Below are 24,404 nucleotides of genomic sequence, written 5' to 3' on the forward strand. Positions count from 1 at the left end.
GATAACAGGGACTTCAGGGGACTGGGGAGGGATAGCATTAGGAGAAACACCTAATGTAGGTGACGGGGGGATGGAGGCAGCAAACCACCATGACGGGTGTCCACCTACCTAACAAACCTGCACGTTCTGCACATGTACCCCAGACTTAAAGTATAATTTTAAAAAAGAGTTTCTCAAAATAACCCATACCTCCTTGTAAATACTCAGTAAATAATTACTGCCTGAGAAATCACAGAAGTCTCTTTTGTCAGCAATACCCAGCACTCATTTTTGTTGCGGGTCTTTCATCTATCCCAGTCACAAATCACAGCCGTTCAGCATGATCAAAACGCAGGCTGCCTTCACAATCTCCAGCCGAGGGGCTGGTTCTCAGGTCCACTTTGCAATATCAGATTAAACATATAAAGGGCAGGGCTTCTCGTTTCAGAGATCCTGGAGGCGTGTAGAAATCAATGAAGAAGGTGGGCAGCCTCTGTGAGTCCAGGCTTCCTGAGTATGTCTCTGTCACTGAAAAGAAAAGTAAGTACAGTATGTGAAAACAGAGCAAGGGGGGCTTCTTCCCCACAGAACTGCCCACAAAACAGCAGCTCTTTGAGGAAGACATGGTGGTAGTTGTTGTGGATTGGATCTGCACGCTCCTGCTCCTGACTCACCGCTGTTCGCTCTCACTAAGGAACAAGTCCGTCAGGAAGCCACGCAGCAGCCCTGGCTTTTAAGGATACCGGGAAAACACCCGTGGAGTGGAAGGTGGCAATTCACCAAATTCGAATCACTCTAACGAGACGCAATGTAAAATCCCTGGAGAAGGTGTGTGCTGACTTGATCAGAGAAGCAAAGGGAAAGCATCTCAAAGTGAAAGGACCAGTTCAGATGCCTACCAACACTTTGAGAATCACTACACGAAAAACCCCTTGTGGTGAAGGTTCTACGACATGGGATCCTTTCCAGATGAGAATGCACAAGGGACTCATTGACTTGCATAGTCCTTCTGAGATTGTTAAGTAGATTACTTCTATCAATATTGAGCCAGGAGTAGAGGTGGAAGTCACCATTGCAGATGCTTATGTCAGCTATTTTAATAAATGGATTACCAGTTGTTAAAGAGAGAGAGAGAGAGAGAGAGAGAGAGAGAGAGAGAGAAATGCCATCATCTATTTTCCTGAATAAATAAAATTTAGAAAAGTCAGATGGGCCGAGCGCAGTGTCTCACACCTGGAAACCCAGCACTTTGAGAGGCCAAGGCGGGTAGATCCATCATCTGAGGTCAGGTGTTCGAGACCAGCCTGGCCAACATGGTAAAACCCTGTCTCTACTAAAAACACAAAAAAAATTATATGGACATAGTAGACACCTGTAATCTCAACTACTTGGGAGGCTGAGGCAGGAGAATTGCTTGAACCCAGGAGGCGGAGGTTGCAGTGAGCCAAGATTGTGCCACTGCACTCCAGCCTGAGCAACAAGAGCAAAACTCCATCTCAAAGAAAAAAAAAAAAGTTAAATGGTCTGGTGGGGTAAGACGAGTGGAGTGTGGAGTAAGGGATGTTCTTCCTTCTAAGGATTAGTGTGGGAAAGTTCCAGAATGCTGGGGTCCTCTTTTCTGCATGGATTATTGCCTTCCCTGTCACTCCAGGTGAGTCACTTCCTCCCGGTGCCCCCATTTCAATCTGGGGTGAATTTAGAAGATTTCTCCCCATGCTCACCATGAGCTTCTCACCAGCTCCGTGGCATTTGAGACAAAAGAGCTTGCACACATTTTTATGCACCAGAGTGAGTTGTATTTGTCTCCAAGAACACTTCATTCTGTTTTAATTTAATTTAGTTTTTTGAGACACAATCTCGCTATGTCACCCAGGCTGGAGTGCAGTGGCATGATCTCAGCTCACTGCAACCTCTGACTCCCGGGCTCAAAAGATCCTCTCTCTTCAGCCTTCTAAGTAGCTGGGATTACAGCTACACCACACCAGCCTAAATTGTTTTTTTTGTTTGTTTGTTTAACCATGGGTTTTTGCCATGTTGTCCAGGCTGGTCTTGAGCTGCTGGGCTCAAGCAATCCACCCACCTCAGCCTCCCAAAACTGTTGGAATGATAAGTACCCAGCCTCTATCATTCTATTAAAATAAAAAATAAAAAAAAAAAGCTGGCGTAGTGACACGTGCCTGTAGCCCCACCTACTCAAAAGGTTGAGTCTGGAGGATCGCTTGAGTTCAGGAGTTCTGGGCTGTAGTGCGCTATGCCGATCGGGTGTCCACACTAAGTTCAGCATCAATATGGTGACCTCCTGGGAGTGGGGGACCACCAGGTTGCCTAAGGAGGGGTAACGGAACAGGTCAAAACTCCTGTGCTGATCAGTAGTGGGATTGCACCTGTGAATAGCCACTGCACTCCAGCCTGGGCAACATAGCGAGACCCTGTCTCTGAAAATTTAAAAAAAAAAAGCTTCTAAACTAAGATATACAGCAGTAGTCATGGTTTTTATTTACCCCATAGCATTATACATTTACTTTAAATGGATAACTGATTTCTTTCCAACCCAGTTTTCCATGTGTTTTGGAGTAGTAGTTTCAAAACAAAAGCATTTATCTGTTTGGAGGCCAAGGTGAGAGGATTGCTTGAATCCAGGAGTTCGAGACTAGCCTGCACCACATAGTAAGGCCTTGCCTCTGCAAAAAAATCAAAAAATTAGCCAGGTGTGGTGGTGTGTGCCTGTAGTCCTAGGTACTCAGGAGGCCAAGGGAGGAGGATTGATTAAGGTAGGGAGGTCGAGGCTGAAGTGAGCTATGTTCACACCACTGCACTGCAGCCTGGGCAACAGGGTGAGACTTTATGTCAACACACACACACACACACACACACACACACACACACCCCTAGAAGCATTTATTTTTCTGACGAATATTCCTATCATTAGTAAATTAATGCCTCTACTTGGTACTCTAAAGGAATCAGTAAATCTTTAAGTACTTGAAATTTTATTAATCTAAATATAAACCAGAAATATTTTAGACTTCTTTGCAAATGCAAATCTTACCTACCACCCTGTCCGCAAACTTCCTCAGTACAGCTCTTGACATTTTAATATAGAAAACATCTGTTATTCTCAACCTTAGAGTTCTCCAACTATTTTCTACAAGAGAAATATTATGACAATTAACATTACATAATGTTTTTCTTCTATACAGATAAGAGAGTTTTCTAGTATTCATCTCCCATGGAGTTCTCTCTAAATGTCCAAATCATTTGGGAAATACTTAAGAAGTAGATTTGTATAGGTCACTCTTACATACACACCTCGTTACATAGAAACCTGATACACTAAAATTCACTCCTACAGAACTTAGAAACCAGCAAACTAACTCGATACACTTTATCCCAAAGCTTCTTTACTTAATTTTCAAGTTACATTCAGTCCTAAGCTCCAGTAACGTGTCCCACCCTCTTGCTTCATTTACTGAAATAATTAGGCTCAATCTCTTCGGTATTTCTGCATTTTCTCGAATTCAGAGGAAATGATCATTCTAACACAGTGCCTTCTTCTTGTTCTGCATAACAAGCTCTGAGTGATCAAAAGGAGGTGCACATTTGCTCCCAATGGAAAATAATGAAGTGTCAATTTGTTAGAAACAAATGCCTCTCCAATCCAATGTGACTGCTCGGTTAAGCGCTTGCTGAGAAAGGGAGGAAAGCAAAGCAAAAGGGTTACTAGGTCATTTAATGATTTGAATTATCAAATGTGATTTTAATACACATATACCCAGTTGTATAATGAAATGATATAGGCTTTGGTACATACAAATTCATGTTAGACAAAAGTTCAGGAGTGCAGCTGTTCTAAAGGGGCCTTGCATCTGCAATCCATCAGATCCTGCAGACTTTGAAGTTTTCTTCTGGTATAACTTTCAAGTTAATCACTCCCTCCTCTGCGCTACGTTGGTATTTGTGTAAATTTCTATTTATGACTGTACTGTTGTGTTTGTTTTCTCATCTATCTCCTCTGCTGGGCTATAAGGTACTGGGGAGAAGGACCTGTGACTTACTGATCTTTGCAACTCCTGGCACAACCTGGCATTCAGCAAGCACATATGAAACACCATGTACCGGTGACATAAATGTTGGGCAATAAAACTTTGTAAGTATTTATTTCATTTATTGCCGCCCTTGATGCTACCATGTCATCATTCTTTTCAACTTAATTTTTACCAGCCCATGTCTGAGTTTGTCAGTACATGTACCAGGCTTTATTCTTTTGCAGAGATGCCTTGATGGCCTGAATGCCCATTGCCAGAGGCATGAAAAAAAAAGGCAGAGCAGACATATACGATCCAGGAAAGACTGCATGGCTGTGGGTGACCCTAGAGCCTTGCTGGAGGACAGCGATTTGAAAGCCTTGAATCTACCAGTCCTCATAACATCTCTGGATAGATAATGTCCTGAGGCAGAGCAGGAGGATGCTAGCGCTTTGAGGACTAGCCTTTGTGTCTGCAGCCCCACCTGCACATTTCTCCTGACCTCTGACTCACCCTCTACAGTTGAGCATATCATCACCTTCCATGTCCCCTATTTCTTCACCTGTACGATGGGAATAGTGGTCATAGATGTCCCTGGCATTACTTACTGAGGTAGGGACAAGACTTAAGGCAATTTTTTGTTAAGTCCTGAGTGCTGCAAAAAAAAAAAAAAAGAAAAAATAAATAAGAGACCAGGCCAGGTACAGTGGCTCATGCCTGTAATCCTGGCACTTTGGGAGGTTGAAGCGGGCAGATCATGAGGCAGGCAGATCACCTGAGATCAGGAGTTCAAGACCATCCTGACCAACATGGTGAAACCCTGTCTCTACTAAAAATACAAAAAGTAGCAGGGCATGGGGACAGGTGCCTGTAATCCCAGCTACTGGGGAGGCTGAGGCAGGAGAATCGCTTGAACTCAGGAGGTGGAGGTTCCAGTGAGCCAAGATCATGCCATTGCACTCCAGCCTGGTGACAGAGCGAGACTACGTCTAAAAAAAAAGACCAAAGTGAACACAATAGTAAATCCTCTTCTTTTTTTTTAAGACAGTCTTCCCCAGGCTGGAGTACCGTGGCGTGATCTCAGCTTACTGCAGCCTCCATCTCCTGAAGTCAAGCAATTCTCTTGCCTCAGCCTCTCAAGTAGCTGGGACTACAGGCATACACCACCATGACCCGCTAATTTTTGTAATTTCAGCAGAGACAGGGTTTCACCATATTGCCCAGCTGGTCTCAAACTCCTGGCCTCAAGTGATCCACTCACCTTTGCCTCCCAAAGTGCTGGGATCACAGGACTGAGCCACCATACCCAGCCTTAAATCCTTTCTTTCTCCCAAGAAAAAACTTAAAGAAATCCTTATCTTTGTTTCAGCTACTCACCTGTTTTAAGGCTTTACTATCTAAGTTCCCTTTGAGAGCCCCAGAGAACATTCAGGAATGTGCTGCACCCCATAATAGCTGCAAAACAGAAGCAGTAGATGAAGGAAGAACATAGAGGTCTAAACAAACTCCTTGTTTTTAATAGAACACAATTGGGAGTGGTAAAGGTTATATGATTTGCCAAAGATCACATGACTATTTAGTGATGCCCTGGGTGAATTCTGTGATACCATACTTCCTAGAATTATTCACAGGAAACTTTTCCATACTTCCACTAGGGTAGCAAACTGAGGTAACATTTCTGTAAAGCAATTTAGGCACTCCTCAACAACCTTAAATGTATGCATATAATTTGACCCAGAAATTCTACTTCTAGGAACTTACCATAAGAAAGTAATCAGAGAGGCCGGGCGCAATGGCTCACACCTATAATCGCAGCACTTTGGGTTGCCAATCCCAGCGGATCACCTCAGGTCAGGAGTTCAAGACCAGCCTGGCCAACATGGTGAAATCTCGTCTCTACTAAAATTACAAAAATTAGCTGGATGTGCTGGTATATGCCTGTAATCCCAGCTACTCAGGATGCTGAGGCAGGAGAATCTCTTGAACCCAGGAGGTGGAAGGTGCAGTGAGCCGAAATGATGGACTGCATTCCAGCCTGAACAAAAGAGCAAGGCTCTGTCTCAAAAAAAAAAAAAAAAAAAAAAAGTAATTGGAGAAACAAACTATGATTTAGTCATGAAGATGTTCACAGCAGGGTAATTTATAGTAAGCAAAACTGGGTAGCAACATCTATGCATAATAAGAATGGATTGATTAAATAATTACTGTTACTTATACACAAGAAAAACTGTAGATGTACTAAAAACTGCAGTGTAAGAGATTGTTTTTAGCAGCCTAGGTTAAAAAAAGGAGGGGCGGGATGACAATACAATGTGGCTCCAAGATGTGAAGAACAGCCCCGATGGAGTTAACCCAGGGTCAGAGAAGCTAAAGCAGACAATGTCATAGTCATCTTTTGCTGAACTCTTCATAGTATATGTTTTCAGGGATTTTAAAGACCTATAACTTAACGTGCACCAGTCTGTTACATGTACTTTAGATTAAAGTCACCAACCGGAAGAAGCTGTTAATAGGATGAATGGGAAAGCGGATACAGCTGAGCTCAGGAGTAAGGATTGGGCAGCAGAACGGAGGTGGTCACAAAGGCATAGCCCAAGATGAGACTCCAGATAGCGATATGGGTGGAACTAGGTGGAGCTCTGAAGATGAATAGAAGACAACATCTGATAAACTCTGACCTAGCTGACTTTATGATGAGACATCTGAAAGATAACAGGGGCAGGCAATGTTGATAAAGTATGTCCAGGATTAGCAAGAGAGGTGAAGGTGAGGAGATGTCATGATGGAGTAATTACCGGCAATTCTGCTGATTGGAAGAAGGCATTCTCTGCCAGGGATTCTAAATGTCACAGCATGGAATCACAATTATGATAACTTTATATGTGTGGCAATACAATAGTGATCAGGGTGCAGCAGATGTGGCGCTGGGGAGGGCTTCTTCCTTGTAGCTGGTGGCTTCTTGCTGCACCCTCACATGGTGGAAGGGGCAAACAGTCTCCCTCTGGCCTCTTTTACAAAAGCAAGAATCCCATTCACGATGATGACGTCCTCATGACCTAATCACCTCCCAAAGCCCCATCTTCTTTTTTTTGAGATGGAGTCTTGCTCTGTCGCCCAGGCTGGAGTGCAGTGGCACAATTTCAGCTCACTGCAACCTCTGCCTCCTGGGTTAAAGCAATTCTCCTTCCTCAGCCTCCCAAGTAACTGAGATTAAAGGCACCTGCCACCGTGCCTGGTTAATTTTCGTATTTTTGGTAGAGTTTATGGTTTCACCATCTTGGCCAGGCTAGTCTCGAACTCCTGACCTCGTGATCCACCTGCCTTGGCCTCCCAGAGTGCTGGGATTACAGGCGGGAGCCAATGCACCCCCAAGCCCCATCTTCTTTAATACCACCACATTGCAGATCATGTTTCAGCACATGAATTCTGGAGGAATACATTCAGACCACAGCATCTTCTCCCTTCATTTCAGTTTAAAGGATACTCACTGTAAGGAGTCGTCATTATTTTCAATTTTTAAAATAATAATTATTATTTTATTTTCATTTTTTTTTAAACTTTTTGTAGAGACAGGCTCTCACCATGTCACCTGGGCTGGTCTTGAACCACCAGACTCAAGGGATCCTCCCACCTCAGCCTCTCAAAGTGCTGGGATTAAAGGTGTGAGCCCCCACACCCAGACTATTTTCATAGTTTTTTGGGTTTTTTTTTTAATGTATATTTAGAGACAAGCTCTCACTCTGTTGCCCAGGCTAGAGTGCAGTGGCACAATCACAGCTCACTGCAGCCTTGAACTCTTGGGCTCAAGTGGCTAGGATGCCTCAGCCTCCCACATAACTGGTACTACAGGCACATGCCAGTATGCCTGTCTAAATTTTTAAAAATTCTTTGTAAAGGCAGGGTTTTGCTATGTTGCCCAGGCTGGTCTGGAACTTCTGAACTCAAACAATCCTTCCACTTTGGCATCCTAAGTTCCTGGGATTACAGTCATGAGCCACCACACCTGGTCTACTTTTATAGCTATTAAAAACTACTACCTCACCAATGGAATCTTAGTCCATTTTCTTTTTGTTACTGTTATTATTTTTTCCTCCACACCATGATTCTGTATTAGTTCATTTTCTGTTGTTTATAACAGAATACTTGAAGCTGAATGATTTAAAAAGAAAAGGTATTGGCTGGGTGAGGTGGCTTACGCCTGTAATCGAGGCACTTTGGGAAACCGAGGCCGGTGGATCACAAGGTCAGGAAACAGAGACCATCCTAGCCAACATGGTGAAACCTTGTCTCTACTAAAAATACAAAAATTAGCCAGGCATGGTGGCGCATGCCTGTAGTCTCAGCTACTTGGGAGGCTGAGGCAGGAGAATCGCTTGGACCCGGAGGTGCAGGTTGCAGTGAGCCGAGATTGCGCCACTGCACTCCAGCCTGGCAACAGAGGAAGACTGTGTCAAGAAAAAAGAAAATGTATTTATTTTGTACAGTTTTGGAGGCTGGGAAGTCCCAGGCCGAGGGGCCTGTTTAATGAGGGCCTCCTGCTGTGAGGGCTCTGCAGAGCCCCAAGTGGTACAGGGCATCACATCCGAGGGGCTGAGTAGGCAGGCTCAGGACTCTCTTTCTCTTCTTATAAACCCACCAGTTCCACTCTTGTAATAACCCATTAATCCACTGACTCATTAATCCATTAATCTGTGAATGAATTAATCTGTTCATGAAGGAAGAACCCTCAAGACCCAATCACCTCTGAAAGGCCCCACGTCTCAATATTGCCACGTTGGGAATTAAGTTTCAACATGAGTTTTGGAAGGGACATTCAAGACTAGCAGGGCCCCACATCTTCCCCCGACTCCCATCCCTGCCTGCCACCTTCTCCAGAGGCCAAATTGATGTCACCGGCCTCAGGCCTCCCACAGAGTCTGGGGTCCGTATGGAGCACGTCCCCCTAACCACAGCCAGCTGTGTCTACTTACTGATACTTCTCAGTCACATATAGATCTTCTGGGGCTCCAGAAGAAACTTAAGAATGACCACCATGTCTCCCAGCTCACCAGGAACTTCAGAGATGTTCTGTAAGTCTTCCAAGTGATGTGTACATTTTATAAAACAGAAATTTGAGTATGTCACTGCAATAATCACTAAAGTCCTCTTTTTTTTTTTTTTTTTTTTTTTTTTTTGAGACAGAGTCTCACTCTGTCACCCAGGCTGGAATGCAGCAGCATGATCTCGGCTCACTATAACCTCCACCTCCTGGGTTCAAGTGATTCTCCTGCCTCAGCCTCCTGAGTAGCTGGGACTACAGGCACATGCCACCACGCCTGGCTAATTTTTTGTATTTTTAGTAGAGATGGGGTTTCACCTTGTTAGCCAAGATGGTCTTGATCTCCTGACCTCGTGATCCACCTGCCTTGGCCTCCCAAGGTGCTGGGATTACAGTCTTCATTATTGATTACAATTTCACTTAGACCTAGTATAATCTGACACGTTTTCTTTTTTTTTTTTTTTTTTTTTTTGAGACGGAGTTTCGCTCTTGTTACCCAGGCTGGAGTGCAATGGTGCGATCTCGGCTCACCGCAACCTCTGCCTCCTGGGTTCAGGCAATTCTCCTGTCTCAGCCTCCTGAGTAGCTGGGATTACAGGCACGCACCACCATGCCCAGCTAATTTTTTGTATTTTTAGTAAAGACGGGGTTTCACCATGTTGACCAGGATGGTCTCGATCTCCTGACCCCGTGATCCACCCGCCTCAGCCTCCCAAAGTGCTGGGATCACAGGCTTGAGCCACCGCACCTGGCCCCACGTTTTCAAAAGAGATGGCATTCACCCATGTGGCCTACACCTATCTGGCTATAGCTAATGCTAATTAAGTGGGGAATTGCCGTTCAGAAATTAGCCTGAGGGAGAGAAATCCTCTCCCAAACAGCAACATCTTTCTGCAAATGTATACACAGAACTTTCACTCCAGGTTCATCAGTCATGCCCATCAATTTGTGGCATCAACTAGATTCCACCCTGTACAGGTTCACGCATCTAGCAAACTTGGATTAAGTGTCTGGAAAGCACTGGAGTCAAAGAGTGAAGCGAGAGCTGGTGGGCACAGAGGGCTGAGCAGGCAGTCCAGGGGAGCTGGGGGAAGCCACACAGAAGGCAGGACTCGGCTGAGTTCTGAAGAATGAATAAGAACCTGTCAGGCCAGGCACGGTGGCTCAAGCCTGTAATCCAGGACTTCAGGAGGCTGAGGTAAGCGGATCACCTGAGGTTGAGAGTTTGAGACCAACCTGACCAACATGGAGAAATCCTGTCTCTAGTAAAAATACAAAATTAGCCCAGCATGGTAGTGCATGCCTGTAATCCCAGCTAATTAGGAGGCTGAGGCAGGAGAATCGCTTGAACCTGGGAGGCGGAGGTTGCAGTGAGCCAAGATCGTGCCATTACACTCCAGCCTAGGCAACAAGAGTGAAAATCCAGCTAAAAAAAAAAAAAAAAGAATCTGTCAGGACACAGCAACCTGGACAAACCGTGAGGACATTATGCCCAGTGAAGTAAGCCAGGGACAGAAAGACACATGCCTGCATGATCTCACGTACATGTGGAATCCAAAAAAGTCAAGCTGATAGAAGCAGAGACAATGGTGATTACCAGGGGCTGAGAGTGGAAGAAATGGGAGATGCTGGTCAAAGGGGACAAAGTTTCAGTGATGAGGTGAATAAATTCAAACCAGGCACAGTGGTACGTGCCTGTAGTCCCAGCTACTCAGAAGGCTGAGGCAGAAGGATCCCTTGAGCTCAGGGGCTGGAGTCCAGCCTGGGAAACATAGTGAGATCCCATCTATGAAAAGAAAGATGAGTAAGTTCTGGAGACCAAAAGCGCAGCCGCTGCCTAGTGTTAATAATTCCGTACTGTATACTTGAAACTTGCTAGCTGGGCGCCAGGGCTCACACCCATAATCCCAGCACTCTGGGAGGCCAAGGTGGGAGGATCTCTTGAACCCAAGAGCTGGAAGCTGTGGTGAGCTATGATCATGCCAATGTACTCCAGCCTGGGCAATAGAGTGAGCCCCTGTCACACACACACACAAAAAGAAACAGAAAGAAAAGAAAGGAAAAAAAAAGAGGAAAGAAGGAAGGAAGGAAGGGAAAGAAGGATATGCTGGAAGAGTAGATACCAAGTGTTTGCACCACACACACACAAAATGATAACTAGGCAAGGTGATAGAAATATAAACTAACTTGATTGTATGATCACTTCACAATGCACACATACATCATATCATCACATTATATATGTTAAATTTATACAACTTTGTCAATTCTACTTCAATAAAGCTAAAAAAACGAGTTTTTAGTATTAAACTAAAACGTGTAGGAGAGAAAAAAATTTATTACATTTTTCTCACACATTATTTAATTATTGCAACTAAAATGCTTCCAATTATCACTCTTAACTAGTCTTTTTATTTATTTATTTATTTATTTTTTGAGACAGTGTCTCACTCTGTCACCCAGGCTGGAGTGAAGTGGCTCGATCGTATCTTCTGCAGCTTCCAATTCCTGCACTCAAGCAACTCTCCTGCCTCGGCCTCCCAAGTAGCTGGGATTATAGTTGCAAGTGACTTCACCCGGCCTTATTGTTTTGTTTAAATTACAGCATTTGTGTAACAGAAAAGTAGATCATACAGAATAACATGTAATTTCAAATAACCACCCATTTTTCAGGAAATGAAATAAAATTAATGTGTCTGGAAAAGAGTTAAGAGGAATAAAATGGGCAGGAATGAAAAGGTTGGAATGGTGAGGGGTGACTGCATGGGAAAGGACCAGAAGTACAACTTGCCTGGAGTATGGGGTACCTGTGCCTGAACCCCATCAGCAAAGCTGCAGAGGTCTGGCAGAGTGAGTCTGTGAAGGGAAATATAATAACTTTATGTGCCATATTCAGGATGTAAGGAGTGTGGACTTGACTTTGTAGGGCTTCAGAAAACCCATGAAGATTTTAAGGATTTCCACTTAAATAAATTACATCATCAACAGATTAGAGAATGGACTTTTCTTAGCCTGTTTGGGCTGCTGTAAGAAAACACAGTTGAGCCTTGAACGGTATGGAATGTTTGGAGTGCCAATCCCTGTGCAGTAGAAAATCCATGTGTGACTTTTGATATCCAAAAACTTAACTACTACTAACCTACTGTTGACCAGAAGCCTTATGTAGTAGTACGTTCTGGCTTGCTATAGAGAAACATCTATAAAGAAAAGAGGTTTAGGCCGGGCGCAGTGGCTCACGCCTGTAATCCCAACCCTTTGGGAGGCCAAGGTGGGTGGCTCACAAGGTCAGGCGTTTGAGACCAGCCTGGCCAACATGGTGAAACCCCGTCTCTACTAAAAATACAAAAATTACCTGGGCATGGTGATATGTGCCTGTAATCCCAGCTACTCAGGGGGCTGAGGCAGGAGAATCGCTTGAACCCGGGAGGCAGAGGTTGCAGTGGGCCGAGATTGCGCCACTGCACTTCAGCCTGTGTGACAGAGAGAGACTTCATCTCAAAAAGAAAAAAACAAAAGAGGTTTAATTAGCTCATAGTTCTGCAGAATGTACAGGAAGTATGGCAGCCTCTGTTGGCTTCTAGGGAGGCCTCGGGAAACTTACAATCATGGTAGAAGGCAAAGACGGGGCCGTCATATCACGTGGCCAGCACAGGAGGAAGAGAAGGGGAGGGAGCCACACATTTTCACACAACCAGATCTCCTGAGAACTCTGTCAGGAGAACAGCACTGGAGGGACAGCGCTAAAGCATTAGAAACCGTCCCCATGATCAAATCACCTCCCACCAGGCCCCACCTCCAACATTAGGGATTACAATTGAATGTGAGATTTGGATGGGAACACATATCCAAACCACATCACCTTACCAATAACATAAAGTTGGTTAATAGATAAATAGACCACGGGAGGCTGAGGCAGGGGAATCTCTTGAACCAGGGAGGTGGAAGTTGCAGTGAGCCAAGATCACGCCACTGCACTCCAGCCTAGGTGACAGAACAAGACTTCGTCTCAAACAAACAAACAAACAAACAAACCAGTGTCTACATAGATTTTACGCATTCATGACATAGCTTTTCTTAATTTTTTCAGTATTTTTTGCCTATATTTGCCACATAGGCTACAGCAGTTTGCAAAGTTTTTTCAAATCATTGCAGACAGCCAAAAACTTTTCTAGTAAATTTAATGGAAAAAGATCTACACATCGGTGGACTCAGGCGGTTCAAACCCATGTCATTCAAGAGTCTACTATCAACTAGGCAGCTTATAAACAACAGAAATTTAGTTCTGAAGACTGGGCTGTTCAAGATCAAGGCACCAATAGATTTGTGGCCGGGAACTGTGGCTCATGCCTGTAATCCCAGCATTTTGAGAGGCCAAGGTGGGTGAATCACCTGAGGTCAGGAGTTCAAGACCAGCCTGGCCAACACGGTGAAACCCCACTTCTATAAAAAATACAAAAATTAGCCCGGCATGGTGACGCACACCTATAATCCAAGTTACTTGGGAGGCTGAGGTGGGAAAATAACTTGAAACTGGGAGGCAAAGGTTGCAGTGAGCCAAGATCACACCATTGCGCTCCAGCCTAGGTGGCCCAGCAAGACTCTATCTCAAAAAAAAAAAAAAAAAAAAGATCTGGTGTCTGGTGAGGACATACTTCTTGGTTCATAGAGAGTGCCTTCTCATTGTGCCCTCACGTGATGGAAGGGGCAAGGCAGCTTCCTGAGGACTCTTCTATAAAGACATTGATCCCATTCATGAGGGCTCTGCCCTCCCAACGTAATCACCTCCCAAAGGCCCCATCTCCTAACACCATCGCCTTGGGAGGTACGACATCAACATGTACCCTTTGGCAGGTCACATTCAGACGCAAGCAGGGGGAGATGTTGGTGGAAGGAAGGGAGGAGCTGGACAGGTGCAGTAGCTCGAGGGAACGATGAGGAACAGAACAGAGAGGGGCGATGGAATGAAGGGTAGGAAGCCAGATTTAAGAAACAAGTCTGAGAGGACTCAGCAAGCACGTTCTAGGAATTATCTTCCAGTAAAATCTCTGTGACTCATTCGATGTGGAGGCTGAGGAAGGGGATGAATAAGGATGACATTGAGGTTTCTGGTCGGAGAGACTGCACAGGTGATGACGGCATTATTCCAAATGGAAGAGAGAGCAGGAGGAAGATCAGCTGGTTCAGGGAGGAACACGAAGTGCTTGGTCTGGGATGCATTTCACATTGGAAACGCCCTTGGAACGTCAGGAGCAGATGACTGGGAAAAGTCACGACCGGAGATGTCCATGTTGGTCAAAGCCATGTTAAGTACATTAAATCACCCAAAGAGGAAAAAAAGAAGGTGGCTTCCTTGCTCAAGAAATTTCCCAACATAGAAAAGAGACAAACCAGCATCTTGAGATGGGATCGTACATGGATGTGGATGATTTTACGTTTAAGGGGATATGGACACATTTGTCTGCTCCAAGGAGGGGTCTAAAGGAGAGGAAACAATAATCAGAAAAGAGCTGATTCTTTCCCACCTTCCTGCTGTCACATCTCATCTCTGCTGCTCGATCCTCTGTCTGGCTGCCCTGCCCAGTTTCCACAAATCTGGGGGAATGTGTTATGAGGAGAAATGACAGAAAGCACCCCACCACTTATCACAAGAAAGAAGGGGACTCAGAAACTTTTTGTTTGTTCATTTGTTGGTGGTGGGTTTTTTTGAGATGGAGTTTTAGTCTTGTCACGCAGGCTGGATTGCAGTGGCACAGCAATGGCTCCCTGCAACCTCTGCCTCCTGAGTTCAAGTGATTCTCCTTTCTCAGCCTCCCAAGTAGCTGGGATTACAGGCACCCCCCCACCACCACCACCCTTGGCTAATTTTTGTACTTTTAGTAGAGACAGGGTTTCACGATGTTGGCCAGACTGGTCTCCAACTCCTGACCTCAGGTGATCCACCCACCTCGGCCTCCCAAAGTGCTGGGATTACAGGCATGAGCCACCACACCCAGCTCGCATTTGTTTTAAACACTTAATAATAGTGATCGCTTATCAGTCTCAGACTCTGGGTTAAGTATTGTTCTACACACTCTGTGTGTATTAACTCACTTATTTCTTTTTTTGTTTTTCCTGTTTTTTTCTTTTTTATTTTTTGGAGACAAGGTCTCATTTTGTTGTCCGGGCTGGAGTGTAGTGGTGCAATCTCGGTTTACTGCAATCTCCACCTCCCAGGCTCAAGCATCCTCCTCCCACCTCAACCTCCTGAGTGTCTGGGATTATAGGTGCATGCCACCACACTTGCCTAATTTTTTATACTTTTAGTAGAGATGCAGTTTCATTATGTTGCCCAGGCTGGTCTTGAACTCATGAGCTCAAGTCATCCAACAGCCTCAGCCTCCCAAAGTGCAGGGATTAAAGGTGTTAGCCACAGTGCCCAGCCTAACTCACTTATTTTTTACACCAGCTCCATGAGATGAGGCAGCATAGCACTGATGAAATAGATTCTGCTGTCATTGTGCCTGTTTTACAGATGAAAAAACTGAGGCACAGACTTATGCCTAAGGCTACACAGCACAGGCTATCCGTAGCAGAGTTGAAATCCAGACTGCCTGGCTTCAGCCTCTGCTTTTGATCAACACATCATACTGCCCTCCTGTAAGAAAGCTGAATGTGGGGAAACCCTCAGCCATGCTTTTAGAAAATACTTTAGACATAATCTATTCCAGCCTCCTATATCAAGCAGAATTCCTTCTGCAGCTTGGACAACTCAGGACTTAACGGGCAGCCTGTTTCACTGCTGCCCAGCCCTAACTGGAACAAAACCTGACAAGAATCTGTTCCTCATCCTCCCTCCTTTGGAAAGCCCAGGGAAAATGTAGCTATCAAGGTGGTAAGCCTCACCACTCTCCGGAAATATGCAAGTCATCGTCCACCCGTTCAGAACCAAGAGAAGGGCCAGTTCCTTCTCTTGCTTGGAGCTAAATGAGGTTTTAAAGAGAGAGAGAAAAAAAAAAAACAAGATGAACCCAGACTAAGGTACTTTACATGTGGCCTCAGTGGAGTACTGGGAAAAGGTGACTCTGGCTCATAGGTGTGCTACGCATCCCTGAAGCCACAAGCATCTGCCTGCCTTAAACCACCCAGAAGGAGCGCACTGCTAGGCTCGACCCTTGTGCATTCTAATGTCCAGTCAGAAAATGTGCCATTAGGCTGGGCACAGTGGCTCACGCCTGTAATCCCAGCACTTTGTGAGGAAGAGGCGGAAGGCTTGCTTAAGGCTAGAAGTTCAAGACCAGCCTATGCAACATAGGGAGACCCCTCTCTACCAAAACTTTAAAAATTAGCCAGTTGTGGTGGCGCATGCCTGTAATCCCAGCTACTCGGGAGGCGGAGGTGGGAGGATGGCTTGAGCCGGGAGTTCAAGGTTTCAGTGAGCCAAGATCGTATCACTGCACTCCAGCGTGGGCAACAGAATGAGATCCTGTCTAAGAAAACAAGAAAAGAAAGAAGAGAAAGTGTGCCATTCAACATTTGTTTAGGCTCCTAAATTGATGCAAAAAATGGACCTTTCACTCTAAAGCCTATCTCTTGAGTCAATAATTCATAATTTGCTTCTGAAAGTACAGGATGAGTCTGGAAATGGCTTCCTCATCCCCTATTAATTAAGCATAGATCTCTAATCTCTGGTTTTCCTTTGGGCCAGTAGATTGACTCAGTGTGCCCTTCCAAGTTCGGCCTTTTGTCAAGTACTTCTGGGCCCCTGTGGGAGCTCAGTGGGTCTGTCCCCATTTCGTTCTGTCACCATATGGGCAGCACTCACCTGAGGAGCGAGAGGGCATGGACCCAGTCGGATAGCGGCAGAGTGTCTCAGGAGTGCGGGCGCAGGCTGCAGGCTAAGCAGTCGGCCTCGCTGGCCCAGGGACAGCAGCCCGGGATGACTGTCCAGAAACAACAGCAACCCTTTCAAGAACCTGTGAATCGTGGTTGTAGCTGTCGGCACTTGCTCCTTCACACTCCCGGGTGTGTGTATACGGGAAAGGGAACAGGCGAGCAGAGACAGGACTGAAAACTCAGGAAACTATAAATAAAAAAGAAAGCTTGAGCCAAATCTTTTCACACTAAAGGAAATAAACATATGGAATAAGTTATTGGAACAAGCAGCTGAAGCAAAGGGCATAAATGAGTTCAACAGATACCTGCTTTGTTTGCTAGAAGAGGAAAGGACCAAAGAGAAACTGGCTAAGAAGGAGATAAACAGCAGGTTCCTCCCTCTTATAATTTATGTATTCACTAATTTGACAAAAATGTTGGTGAATACCTACTAGGTGCCAGATACTGTGTTAGGTTCCAATGATTTAAAAAAAAAAAAAGGACAAATAAAACATGGTCCCTGCTCTTAAATTGCTTACAGGCTGGTGTTTTAATTGCCTTAAAGTTTTTGTAGTTTTAGGGTTCTATTAAAATTTTATCACAATAAGTATTTTAAGCATCTCAAGACATGTAGAGCTTTGGTAATAAAACAGATTAATTACCATCTCTTTTGTGCTTTGATGCATCTTTTTCTTTTCTTTTTCTTTTTTTTTTTTTTTTGAGACAGAATCTTGCTCTGTGGCCAGGCTGGAGTGCAGTGGTGTGATCTTGGCTCACTGCAACCTCCACCTCCCCAGTTGAAGTGATTCTCCTGCTTCAGGCTCCCAAATAGCTGGGACTATAGGAACCCACCACCACGCCTGGCTAATTTTTTAATTTTTTGTATTTTAGTAGAGACGGGGTTTTCCCATATTGGCCAGAATGGTCTCCATCTCCTGACCTTGTGATCCGCCTGCCTCAGCCTCCCAAAGTGCTAGGATTACAGGTGTGAGCCACTGCACCCAGCCTGATGCATCTTTTTCAAACCAATTTGTAATTTTTAAAAATTGACTGTTGGGAGACAATTCTCATGGGTCTCTTAAGTTTATACATCTTACAAACAAGGTACTTTGTTCCAAGCTGCCCTTACAAGGTGTTTACAAATAGCCTTAGGAGGCAGAGATAGTGTCTCACTCTGGAGAAAAGCAGAATCAGACTTACTAAACATCATATAAGATTCAAGTTCCTTATGGTTAGTATAATGCAAAACACAGAATGTATAGGGATCTACTTAGATCTATCCATGTCACCCTTATGGGATTTGCAGGAGGAAGGGGAACTGGCAGAAATGCACAAATGTGCTGGTGCTCATGCTGCTTGCTGTACCGTTCATCATAAAGTCCTTTGTCTCTGACCCAAGAGTTTCATGTCTTCTGCCAGCATCCATGAAACCATAACAGGCTAACTTGTTAACTTACAAGCAGGGTTAAACCTCAACCCCTCACTATTCTTTATGTTGACTCTCATATGAACATATAAATAAGCACATATAAAGATTTGTTTAACTCTCCAATGAGGGAACAAATAAGACGATAAAGATGATTCTAAGAGCATTTGAAAATGGGCATATACTGGCCAGGCACAGTGGCTCACACTGTAATCCCAGCACATTGAGAGGCCAAGGTGAGAGAATCACTTGAGCCAAGGAGTTTGAGAGCAGCCTAGGCAACATAGGAAGACCCCTCTCTACAATTTTTTTTTCCATTAGTTGAGGGTGGTGGCATGTGCCTGTGGTCCCAGTTACTTGCAGAGGCTGAGGCAGGAAGATCACTTGAGCCTGGAGATCAAGGCTGCAGTGAGCCATGATCATGCCACTGCATTCCAGCCTGGGCAACAGAGTGAGACTGAAATAAAGAAAAAGAGAAAGAGAGGAAGAGAGGAAGGAAGGAAGGAAGGAAGGAAGGAAGGAAGGAAGGAAGGAAGGAAAGAAGGAAGGAGGGAGGAAGGGAGGTAGGGAAGGAGGAAAGAAAAGGAGTATTTATCCTATCAGAAAAAAAAAGTTGAAGGGAGTTTGTTAAATATAAAACTGGGTAACGTCTTACTGGTCAATAAAATTATGATCTTTGGGATTATCTTTAACAATAGAAAGAAACACTTTGCATTTCTACGGGAGAAATATTTTTAAGACAGAGTCTCACTCTGTTGCCCAGGCTGGAGTGCAATGGTGAGATCTCGGCTCACTGCAACCTCGCCTCCCAGGTGTAAGCAGTTCTCGGTCTTAGCCTCCTGAGTAGCTGAGATTACAGGCACATGCCACCACACCCAGCTAATTTTTGTATTTTTAGTAGATATGGGGTTTTACCAACTTGGCCAGGCTGGTCTTGAACTCCTGACCTTGTGATCCACCTGCCTCATCCACGCCTGGCCTGCTCAATTTATTTCTATAAAAATATAGTCTAACTTGGAAAGGCAAGCCATGCCCACCCATGGCTTAGAGCACTCTTTAAAATAACTTAATTTTTGTGGAGAGAGAATCTTGCTATATTGCCTAGGCTTCAGTGTGTTGACTATTCCCAGCTATGATATAGCTCACTACAGCCTCAAACTCCTGGGCTTAAGCGATCCTCCCACCTCAGCCTCCTGAGTAGCTGGGACTAAAGGCACGCCATGGAACCTGGCCTTAGAGTACTATTTTAAAGGCTTCCAAAGTCCTTACCAAATACACTAGAGGATTGACACAAGAAGGCAACAGGCATGAGTTCCGGTACTTTCTGCAATTTGGAGAGAGTTCCTGCAGGAGGGAGAGTAGCACCTTTTGCTGTCCTGGGAAGTTCCACCCCATAGCTCAATTAATAGGAACTTGTCCAAAATCAGCCAGAAAAGTAAATCTGAACCAGCCATTCTAGACAGTAGAAAAGCAGCATTCTGCCTGTTGTTCCTCTAGGGCCCTGTCATGAGAAGAGGCACTGGGCACAGGTGAGGTCAGAACACAGTAGTCTATACCATCCCACACCTCCACCACGCACTGGTTTACCTTTCTACCTCCCGTGCCCAGCAGCCCGCCGAGATCTGGCTCTTCACCCGTGTGATAGCACAAGACTTTACAACTCCGTCACCCCTCAGCAGAAAGTCCCCACCCACACGGAAGAGCACACCCCTGTTAGTAACCTAGTATTTTTCCTTGCCTGATGAGGAATGTTTGTTTTTCCATTACAGTAACGTGCATAGTTCCCATGGGTGCTAATGGGACTTCCCCACAGACGCATAAAAGAGAACAGCACCTTGAATTTAGACGGAACCTTCTGCTGAATTCAGACATGATCTCATTAATTGCCTTCACATCCCTATGAAGTGACAAGGGGCCAAGTATTATGGTGTCTGGTATCCACATGAAGATAATGAGAAACACGTCATCACGTGCGACACAAATTCAGGTATTTAACAAGGGTAACTGACTTGAAATCCCCCTGTCCTACAGGAATTTAGAGCTGTGCTGTCCCATAGGATAGGCACTGGCCACATGTAGCTGTTCAGCATTTGAAATGTGGCTAGTCCAGATGAGATATGTTTTAAGTGTAAAATAAACATCAGGGCCAGGTGCAGTGGCTCACGCCTGTAATCCCAGCGCTTTGGGAAGCCGAGGCAGGTGGATCTCCTGAGTTCAGGAGGTTGAGAACAGCCTGGCCAACATGATGAAACCTCGTCTCTACTGAAAATACAAAAATTAGCTGGGCGTGGTGGCGCATGCCTGTAGTCCCAGCTACTCAGGAAGCTGAGGCAAGAGAATCACTTGAGCCCAGAAAGCAGAGGTTGCAGTGAGCTGAGATGGTGCCACTGCACTTTAGCCAGAGCAACAGAATGAGACCATCTCAAATAAATAAATAAGGCTGGGCGCGGTGGTTCACACCTGTAATCTCAGCACTTTCGGAGGCCAAGGTGAGTGGATCACCTGAGGTCAGGAGTTCAAGACCAGCCTGGCTAACATCATGAAACCCCATTTCTACCAAAAATACAAAAGTAGCTGAGCGCGATGAGACATGCCTGTAATCTCAGCTATTTCGGAGGCTGAGGCAGGAGAATCACTTGAACCCAGGAGGCGAAGGTTGCAGTAAGCTGAGATCCCCCTGTTGCACTCCAGCCTGGGCAACAATAGTGAAAAAAAAGTAAAGAAAAAGAAAAGGGGGAGGGGGGCGTGGCAAACAAAAGGGCAAAGAGAAAAGAATCTGACCCGTCCTGTCCTCGTTGTATAGTTTCCCTCCAGTTCTCTTCCCTCCCCCTACAAATTCTGGATGATGGACCAGGCATGGTGGCTCATACCTGTAATTCCTGCACTTTGGGAGGCCAATGCAGGCAGATCGTGAAGTCAGGAGATCGAAACCATCCTAATGGATGATCTTGATTTCATCCATTTAACATGGTGAAACCCTGTCTCTACTAAAAACACAAAAAATTAGTCAGGCATGGTAGTGTGCACCTGTAGTCCCAGCTACTCAGGAGGCCGAAGCAAGGGAATCACTTGAACCCAGGAGGCAGAGGTTGCAGTGAGCCAATATCGCACCACGGCATTCCAGCCTGGGCTACAGAGCAAGACTCCATCTCATAAATAAATAAATAAAATACACATAATTTGGACGACTTAGTGCAACAAAGTGAAATATCTCATTAACAATTCTTATATTGATTACATGTTAAAATGTAATACTATTTTTGGCTTTTTAAATTATTTTATTTCTTAAATCATCCCTTTGGTAATAATATTTTTGATATATTGGTTTAAATAAAATAGATTATTAAAATTAATCTTTTTCTTTATACTTTTTTATATAGCTCATTGATAGCTTGCATTATGGTTCTATTGGGCAGAGCTGACTATGAGGTCAGCACACTCCTTTTTGACCTTTATACGTCGTCCCTTCATTACACAGAAAAATAAAATGTAACCAATGGCCCTGAGTCCTGGTCCTGTCTCTAACATTAACCAACTAGCAAGCTGTGACCTTGGTTAAATTACTCTCTTCGTTTCTATGAACTTTGATTTTTTTTCTTGGTAAAATTAAAGTTTTGGACAATCCATTCCAACGATCCCTTCAAGTTCTGATAATTAGTAACTTGCAAATACTTTATCTTCTCACTTCTAGACCCTGGCCAAATTCCAAACAAGTTCTCAAATACTCACTTCTAGAAGAAGATGATAAAGAGGTCTATCAGGGGTCTGTATCTGTTATATTTTGAGGAAGCTCTAGATGAAAAAAAACACTGAATATCTTTAGATAAATGTGAGACTAACTTTCAGGATGCAAATACATGTAAGAAATTCAAGAAAGTTTGGTTACATGACATTCTATGATCATTCAATGATCAGCCTCCCTGCAAGTCCGGACAGATCAGGTTATGTTACACAAGGAACAACCCCCAAACCTCCATGGATGGCTCAGTAAGGGATTTATTCTTTGAGCATGCCATAGGTCCATCTGCTGTTATCTGGTGGGGTCTTCCTATTGTAACCACTTAGGAACACAGGTCAAAGGAAAAGTGAACATCCTAAACATTGCCAGTGGCTATTCCAAAGGACAAGTGAACACCAGAGTGTCTCACAGAAGTGATTAAGCTGTCCAGCTCAGAAGCGACTCAGGTCACCTCCATTCCATCTCATTGGCCAGAACTGGCCACAGGGCCCCTCCAACTGCAAGGGAGCTGAGAAGTGCAATCCTATTGTGTGCTCAAATAGTAGGAGAGCTGAAGCATTTGATGCACAGACCTAAAATCACCAGTTGGCCCAAGACTGATCCTAAACTTGTCCAGTCTGACCCAGGAGGATGTGTGGCCCTGGGCCCATACAGACTGGAAAGGATCCCTTCAATCACAATCAGATTCTGAGCAGTACCGTTTCAAGCTCTAGGCCAGAGGGAGTTGGGAACTGGAATATAAAGCAAATACCTAGGCTGGGTGCGGTGGCTCATGCCTGTAATACCAGCACTTTAGGAGGCCGAAGCAGGAGGATCACCTGAGGTCAGGAGTTTGAGATCAGCCTGGCCAATATGATGAAACTCCATCTCTACAAAAATACAAAAATTAGCCAGGTGTGGTGGCGCATGCCTATAGTCCCAGCTACTTGGGAGGCTGAGGCAAAAGAATTGTTTGAACTCAGGAGATGAACTATCACCCAGGCTGGAGTGCAATGGCATGATCTCAGCTCACTGTGCCATTCTCGGCTAATGGAGAGATCTATGCCCCTCTGTCTCAAAAAAAAAAAAAAAAGTAAATACCTACACCTTATATCAAAAAAAAGATTTTCCACTAATCATCATTTTACTACCTAAACTTACTAGGCATTTTTGCTTTTAAAAGTATTTGAGGGCCAGGTGCAGTAGTTCACACCTATAATCCCTGCACTTCAGGAGGCCAAGGCGGGCAGATCATCTGAGGTCAGGAGTTCAAGACCAGCCTGGCCAACATGGTGAAACCCCATCTCTACTAAAATATACAAAAATTAGCCGGGCGTGGTGGCATGCACCTATAATCCCAGCTACTCAGGAGGCTGAAGCAGGAGGTAGAGGTTGCAGTGAGCCACGATCATGCCACGGCACTTCAGCCCGGATGACAGAGCAAGACTCCATCTCTAAATAAATAAATAAATTTGAGAAAGAGAGCCTTGGCCCCCCCATTTTTGCCAAGTTAATCCCTGTTATTTAAAGCCATCTCCCAAAAACTGAAAACTGTGGTTTTACTACTTCCCTTTTCAAGTAACAACAGCCTCACTGATCTAGACTCAAGCAATCTTAAACAAATATCACCACTGTCAAAATCAACCAGCGACCCCTTCCAGGACCATGCAAATTAGCCAGCACATATGCAGGGGCATCACTGAACTGCCTCTCTAGCTGTGCTCTCTGACAACCAAATCACTATACTCTGCATGAACGTACACCTGGGGCCTCCCCCTCCATTCACCCCAGGGGCATAGATGTCTCCAATGGCCAGGAATGGCACAGTGGTTGATATTATAGGCTGGACACTGGGCTTTTTCATTCAGCGAACTTCTGCCATACAGACCTTCTGTACACTTCAAGCATATGCACAAACAAATGCAGCATGATGATCCACCGAAAGTACTGAATGGCTCAACACAGTACATATTAGATGGGCACCTCTGCAGAGCAGTCCATTTTAACCAAGGGACAGCGCCGGTGAGTGGCCTTCATGTATTCTGAATCTGATGCTGTTTAGGGCATTACTCCTTGCTTTCTGGGTTACACAGCGTGTGGATTCAAACAGAACCCACAATGTGTCCCCTGAGCCCAGGGTCACTGCAGCGATCTATCTACAGCTGCTGCTCCCTGGTGACCAGGCCCTGTGTCCAGACTGTGCTTCCCAGAATCACTTCCTCAGCCCACTTGGGGGTGACCCACTTTGCTGGTGAAGTGGCAGCTGCGGAACAATCTTGTGGCTGTTCATATGGCAGATAGAAAATGCTGGGTCAAAGGCACTTCCAAAAGCAAACATGACGCTCTGTCCCCCAGAAAATCTCAGGC

The 24,404-nt window shown here is 44.8% G+C and overlaps 1 pseudogene; it reads left to right on the forward strand.

The window, feature by feature from the left end:
* Positions 1-452: 452 nt before the first annotated feature.
* On the forward strand, positions 453-1,101 carry LOC101045041 (small ribosomal subunit protein uS10-like; annotated as a pseudogene).
* The last annotated feature ends 23,303 nt before the right edge of the window (positions 1,102-24,404 follow it).

Source organism: Saimiri boliviensis, chromosome 4, assembly GCF_048565385.1.
Source record: "Saimiri boliviensis isolate mSaiBol1 chromosome 4, mSaiBol1.pri, whole genome shotgun sequence".
NCBI lineage: Eukaryota > Metazoa > Chordata > Mammalia > Primates > Cebidae > Saimiri > Saimiri boliviensis.